We start from the raw sequence: 7505 nt of genomic DNA, 5'->3' as shown, positions 1-7505 counted from the left end.
CCAGGATCCGTGGGACCTTAATCTGGACCCCTTGTCGGACTGGTTCCGTCGTTTCCTAGGGCCCACTTTGGCTCCTTTTGCCGCAGAGATGACCGACGAGTTCTCTTCTCAGCTCACCCGTTGCGCGCCTAAGCGGTTTGCCACTTGCGCTTCTCTGAACTCCATCTTCCAGGTCCAGGACCTCAGCCATTTTCTCACGGTGGTAAGTACTTTGCAATTTTCGCTTTTCCTTTTATTGTTTATATTTTATTTTTTCCTTTGAGAAACTTCTCCTTATCCTTGCATTATTGGTTCAGCTTGCTGCTGAGGCTGGCCGCCTCTCCAAAAACATCATAAATCATGGCTTCGTTCTGTTCGACTTTGGGGACATGAACGATGTCAGGAAGGTCCTTCAGGACCTCACAGCGGAGAGGCAGATCTACCAGGAGGCTGCCGAGCGCCAGGAGGCGGCTGCCAAGGCCAAAGAAGAGGAGGCCAGACGGAGGGAGGCTCAGGCGGAGGCCATGATCCGGGACGAGGCCCAGCGGAGGGACAGGATGGAGGCCCAACACCAGGAGGAACTAAGGGCTCAAACCGAGGCTGCTGACAAGGCCAGGCGAGATCTCCGGGAGGCCAGGGAGGCTTTGGATGAAATGGTCGCCAAGGTGAGATCTTTAGAGGAAACTCACCAGTCAGACATTGAGTCCAAGGCCGCTCTAGCTGCGGAGTTGAAGGAGCTTAGGGATTTCAAAGAACAATCCACCAGGAAGGCCAAGAGGGCCGAGCTCCTCTCTCCTGTTTCCTGCGCCCGGTGTCCGAAGCGCTTCGACGATGGTGTGTACATGGCTTGGTCCACCAATGATCAGAATATCAAGCTTACTTTTTATCCCAAACCCGAGGAAATGATTGCCAAATTTCGAGAAAAGAAGAAGAAGCTTGATGCTGCGCTAGAGGCGCGTATTGGACCTCGCCTTCCTCCGCGGGCTGACTGAGCTGCCGTACAACTGACCAAGATTCCACCCATTTCTTTTATAACTCCTCTTTCTTTTTTTTTTTTTTTTTTTTGTACATATTCTGCCAGCTGCCTTAGAACAATTTACATATAGGTAGCAGCTTTCATTTGAAGGGGAGACAATTATATTTTAAGGCCTGTCCCCGGGCCATTTATATGTATATGACCTGCCCTTTGGGCCAGGATGTTTTTTATGTGATCTTTTCTTTTGTCACACTTACGTTTTTTAACCTGTCCTTTGGATCAGGGTTTTTATACTTATGCTTTTTATTTTTGTGCATACTTTCGACTCGCCCTTTGGGTCAGGATATTTTACTTAGTTTGTTTTTCTGTTTGTCCGTGCGGTATACCCTAGTACCCCCCTAAGTGGCATAAAAACTTTGTTTTTAAGGCACTCAGTTTTATTTAATATAGAGGAGGTATACATTTGGACGGTACAAACCCTTTTAACAAATTCTAAGTTTTATTTCGCTACTGGTAATATTTTCTGAGGTGATCGGCATTCCAGGCTCTTGGGACGGTGGTTCCGTCCATTCTTTTTAGTTTATAAGTACCGGAGCCGATCTCGTCCTCGATCTCATATGGTCCTTCCCAATTTGGTCCAAGTACCCCCACTCCGGGTTCTTGGGTGGCTGGGAAAACCCTTCTTAGGACCATATCTCCAATAGCGAATTTTCTGTTTTTAACCTTAGAGTTAAAATACTTTGTCACCTTCTTTTGATAAGCGGCCATCCGTATTTGAGACTCATCCCAGAGTTCTTCGACTTGATCCAAAGCTTCTTGGAGCAGTGCCTGATTAGTGGCAGGATCGTAAGTCGTCCTCCTGTGGGATGGGAATAATGTTTCTACCGGGACCATTGCTTCACAACCGTACGCCATTGAGAAGGGCGAGTGGCCGGTTGTGGTTCTGGGGGTCGTCCGGTAGGCCCATAATACCCTTGGCAATTCTTCAGGCCAGTTATTTTTACAGCTGTGCCTTCTTTTTCAAGGTGACCTTTAGGATTTTATTGACCGCTTCCGCCTGGCCATTTGTTTGAGGCCTGGCTACCGCGGAGAAGCTTTTCACTACTCCGTGTTGGTTGCAGAAGTCAGTAAATTCCTCGCAATCAACTTGCTTTCCATTGTCTGAGACTATTTTGTGAGGCAAGCCGTATCGACACACTATGTTTTTGATAACAAAGTCCAATGCCTTTTTGGCCGTTATTGTCTTCATAGGCTCGGCCTCTGTCCATTTGGTGAAGTAGTCTACTGCTACTATTGCATACTTTACTCCTCCTTTTCCCGTAGGTAGAGACCCGATGAGATCTATTCCCCAGACCGTGAAGGGCCAGGGGCTGGTCATCAGGGTGATCTCATTTGGAGGAGCTCTCGGTATGCTCGCGTACCTTTGGCACGAGTCACACTTTTGGACATAGTCTATACAATCTTTTTTCATTGTTGGCCAGAAGTACCCTTGCCTCAATATTTTCTTTGAGAGGCTGGGTCCTCCCGTATGATCTCCACAGAACCCTTCATGGACCTCTAGCATGATTTGTCTAGCTTCAGGGTCCGATACACACCTTAAATAAGGCATGCTGAGTCCTCTCCGGTAGAGAATTTGATCCATCAATACGTAACGATGAGCCTGATACTGAATCTTTCGAGACAGTGCCCTCTCTTGGGGCAACTCACCTGTGGTTATGTATTTTATGATGGGGACCATCCAGCTGGGTTCTTGCCCAACCGTTAGCGTGGTCTCTTTTATTTTGATGCTTGGCTCTGCCAAGCGTTCCACTGGTACTACCCCCAGCTCTTCGATTTCGCTGTCCGAGGCTAACTTAGCAAGACAGTCCGCGTGAGCGTTCTTCTCTAGGGGGATTCTTTCTATTTTATAGTCCGTGAACTCGTGGAGTAGTTCTCGGACTATTGTTACGTACGCGGCCATCCGCTCGCCGCGAGTTTGGTATTCTCCGGACACCTGGTTTACGACCAGTTGAGAGTCACTGTAGACTTCCACTCTTTTGGCCCCTACGGCTTTCGCCAATTTTAGCCCTGCTATCAAGGCTTCATATTCAGCCTCGTTGTTTGAAGCTGTGAAGTTAAATTGGAGTGCTGCCTGGAGCCGTAGTCCAGTTGGTGAGATCATAGCCACTCCGGCTCCCGAACCGTTCTCATTAGAAGCTCCGTCTACAAACACCCTCCAGGTGGGGATTGGTGGTACCGGCGTATTAGCTGTTGCCTCGGCTTCATTGCATTCGGTAATGAAGTCTGCCAAGGCTTGGCCTTTTATGGAAATCCGGGGTACGTAGTGTAAGTCAAATTGACTTAGCTCCATTGCCCACTTGAGGAGTCTTCCGGATGCTTCAGGCTTCTGGAGAACTTGCCGGAGCGGATGATTGGTCAAGATTTTGATCGGATGGGCTTGGAAGTATGGCCTCAGCTTCCTTGATGCCACCAGGAGGCAGAATACTAATTTTTCAATGACCGGGTATCTTGTCTCGGCCCCTATCATGCGCTTACTAACATAATACACCGGGTGCTGAATTTTTTCTTCCTCCCGGACCAGGGCAGCGCTAACCGCGTGCTCGGAGACGGCCAAGTAAAGGAACAAGTCTTCTCCAAGGACGGGTTTTGATAGGATAGGAGGTTTGGCCATGTGGTCTTTTAACCTCTTGAATGCCTCCTCGCATTCATCCGACCATTCGAACTTTTGGCATTTCTTCAGTACGTTGAAGAAGGGTATGCACTTGTCCGTGGAGCGTGAGATAAAGCGGCTCAGTGCGGCTACCTTTCCGGTCCAGCTCTGCACGTCTTTATGCTTCTTGGGGGATGGCATGTCCAGGAGAGCTTGGATTTTCTCCGGGTTTGCTTCGATCCCCCTTTGGCTGACTATGAAGCCCAGGAATTTTCCTGACTTGACCCCAAAGGTGCACTTTTTCGGGTTGAGCTTCATACCGTATCTCCGGACGACTTTGAAACATTCTTCTAAGTCGCTTGCATGGCTGTTGCATGCTTTGGATTTGACGAGCATGTCGTCTACATATACCTCCATGTTTCGTCCCAGGAGGCTTTTAAACATCCGGTTAACCATTCTTTGATAGGTTGCTCCGGCGTTTTTCAGTCCGAAAGGCATGACTAGGTAGCAGTATACCCCCTTATCGGTCCTGAAGCTAGTGCATTCCTGGTCTGCCGTATGCATTTTTATTTGGTTGTACCCAGCATAGGCATCCATGAAGGACAGCAGTTTAAATCCGGACGTGGCGTCTACCATCTGGTCGATCCTGGGTAGCGGGAAGCAGTCCTTTGGGCAGGCTTTGTTTAGATCTGTGAAATCTATACAAACTCGCCAAGTCTCGTTCGGCTTGGGCACCAGGACCGGATTGGCCAGCCATTCCGGATAGTACACGTCACGGATCATGCCACTGGACAAAAGTTTGTCCACCTCTTTCTCTAAGGCCTCGGCTTTCACCGAGTCGAGCGGGCGTCTCTTTTGCTGTACAGGAGGCATGTCCGGATTGACATTGAGTACATGGGTGATGACATGAGGGCTTATGCCGGTCATGTCTTCTTGGCGCCATGCAAAGATGTCGATGGCGCCCTTCAGTGTTTTTATTATTTTGTCTTTTTCCTCCGGATCCAGGCTCGTCCCTATCCGGAGTACTTTAGTAGAGTCGTCGTCGCACACTGGTATTTGTTAGGCTATTTTTAGCCTATGTTTTGGATCCAATTTATGTGCATTTCTAGCTGTGTTGGGTTTGTTTGGTATAATTGTGCTTATGGTATAGTATAGCCTAAATGACTTCTCACCTACCCATGTACCTAAGCCATGTGATGCTAACCGAAAAAGACCTATTGATTCCAAATAGAAATTTGTCAACATTAGTGGAGAGAGGTATGTCATTCAAACTTATTGATCATGTGTTAGTGGGATGTTGGAAAGTTAGAACAGTTGTGATATTGATGGAAATTGCGATGCTTTATGTTTGTATGAATTACTTACTTGTAAATTGCACATTCAACTTAGTTCTTAGAGTTGGCAAGTTGAAATTCTGGTTATTGATGGATTGAAGTTGTGCAGGTGGTGGTAACAATTAAATTGTTGGAAAGTTCAGCTATCATTGTCAGTTTTTTTTTTTTAGTTTAGTCTTAGTTTACTCGGGGACGAGTAAAGAGTCAGTTTGGGGGAGTTTGTTAGGCTATTTTTAGCCTATGTTTTGGATCCAATTTATGTGCATTTCTAGCTGTGTTGGGACGGAATTACGCTTGTTTTCTATGTTTTCAGGTTCTTTGGAATAAAAGAGGTCTCGGGTGCAGAAATTCATTAAAAGACGTGCTGAGCCGAAGAAAACTCAATTTTTGAGTTTTTGTGCATATCTGGCCGCGGCTAAACACAACTTGGCCGCGGCTAGATCTCGAGAATTCAGAAGCATCAGTCGCCGCGGCGATGAAGAGGCTCGCCGCGGCGAGTTACGAGATACAGAGAGAGCCTAAATTTGGCAATTTCTCGCCGCGGCGAGAGGAAGCTTGGCCGCGGCGAGATCCCGTACGGACCAGGGGCATTTTCGTCCATTGAACCCTAAATTTCAATTATAAATAGAAAACTGCGATTGAAAGTCAGGGAGAGCGATTTGGAACCCTAAAACACAGCTGAGAGCGGCAGGAAAAGCATAGAGATTCAAGTGAAGATCCAGAATTCATCCACCAACAGTTCTTTTCTTTATTCCTCTTTAATTTATTTATGTTGAATATTGCTATAGGAATGGTTATGGATTTGTTTCTGAACTAAATTTCCCATTTAGGGAGGATGATGATTGTTGTTTAATGTTTGCCTAGTTAATGTTTAATTGCCATTCCTCCATTCTTGTGTGTGAAATTATCTTAATTTGTTCTTAATTTCATGTTTAAGATTGATCACCTTGTGCATGCTTTATGATCTCAATTCAAAATCTGAAAAGTGAGAATTGAGAATGCTAAAATTAAGATAATCAATGTTCTATGTGAAACGAAAGTATTTACATGACTTATGTGACGAGTAGATTATTACTTAATGCTGATTTCATGTTAGTTTAATTAAGGAATTAATTAGATAACATGTGATTTAGAATCTAGAAGATCTGAAAGGAGCTAGGTTATTTCATAATCTGTCATTCACTCCAAGAATAGGATAGTAATTAATCATTAACGATTTGGGTAAACAACAACAGGATTCTCCTCCCTATTGTCTCATCTTGCTCAACTTTAAATTGTGTTATTAAGTTTTTCTGAATTTCTTTCATATTTTACTGTTTTTAAATCATAATTGCTTTTGATTTACTGAATAGAATCATAAGTATAATTTAGTGGTACTTAATCCAATTCCCTGTGGGATCGACCTCACCTGTGTGAGATTTACTACTTGATTGCGTATACTTGCGTAGTGTTTATAAATTATAGCAACAAGTTTTTGGCGCCGTTGCCGGGGAATTGTCTAAGATTAATATTACATAAAATTATACTAACTTCTACTTTGGTATATTTTCTCTTGCTGATTTTTCTAACCTTTTTCTTGCAATATTTTCTTGATTTATTTCAGGAATCCTAAGTGCATGCGCCGTCAAGGACAAACAGTCATATTACCAGTTGATCCTGAAATTGAGAAAACTTGCAGGAGGAATCGAAAGAACAAGAGGCAAGAAAGAGTTTCAGCAACTGCTGAAACATCAGAGATCATGGCTGCGAATGTGTACAATAATGCTGGAAACAATGGGGGTAATAACGGTAATAATGGAGGTGCCGTGGAAGATCAAGCTAATGGCCGTAGCTTGAGAGATTACATTCTCCCTACTCTGACGGGAGTGCAGTCATGTATCAGGCCACCGGCAGTGGATGCAAACAATTTCGAGATTAAGCCTGCCATCCTTCAAATGGTGCAGTCTTCAGTTCAGTTTGGTGGTCTCCCTTCTGAAGATCCTAATTTGCATCTCTCTAACTTCATGGAACTTTGTGAAACTTTTAAAGTTAATGGAGTTAGCGATGCTGCCATTCGACTGAGGTTGTTCCCATTCTCGCTCAGAGAACGAGCCAAGAGTTGGTTGAATTCTTTGCCACCTAATTCTATTGCTACATGGAATGATCTGGCAACAAAATTCTTGTCAAAGTTCTTTCCTCCAGCTAAGTCTGCAAAGCTGCGAGGAGAAATAAACAACTTCTGTCAGCAAGATAATGAATCTCTCCATGAGGCTTGGGAGAGGTTTAAAGATCTAATCAGAAAATGCCCTCATCATGGCATAGAGAAGTGGATGCTGGTTCACAATTTCTACAACGGGTTGGTTGGTAACACTAGAACTCTGATAGATGCAGCAGCTGGTGGAGCTTTTATGAGAAAGAGTGCTAATGAGGCTTACGATCTATTGGAGGAGATGGCTCTAAATAATCAACAGTGGCCAACTGAAAGGAGTCAAACTAAGAAAGTAGCTGGTGTGCTAGAGGTTGATGCCATCACAAAATTGACAGCTCAAGTTGAGGCCTTGACAAAGCTGATTGCAGGGCAAGCTAA

The 7505-nt window shown here is 44.9% G+C and overlaps 1 non-coding gene across 1 annotated transcript; it reads right to left on the bottom strand.

Moving 5' to 3' along the window:
- Nucleotides 1–7131: 7131 nt before the first annotated feature.
- On the bottom strand, nucleotides 7132–7238 carry LOC133032821 (small nucleolar RNA R71). The gene has a single exon (XR_009685408.1). It is a non-coding gene; the product is annotated as a small nucleolar RNA R71 (small nucleolar RNA).
- Nucleotides 7239–7505: the final 267 nt, after the last annotated feature.

Source organism: Cannabis sativa, chromosome X, assembly GCF_029168945.1.
Source record: "Cannabis sativa cultivar Pink pepper isolate KNU-18-1 chromosome X, ASM2916894v1, whole genome shotgun sequence".
Lineage (NCBI taxonomy): Eukaryota > Viridiplantae > Streptophyta > Magnoliopsida > Rosales > Cannabaceae > Cannabis > Cannabis sativa.
Note: the sequence above shows the minus strand (reverse complement) of the source record. Positions and strands in the feature narration are given on the sequence as shown.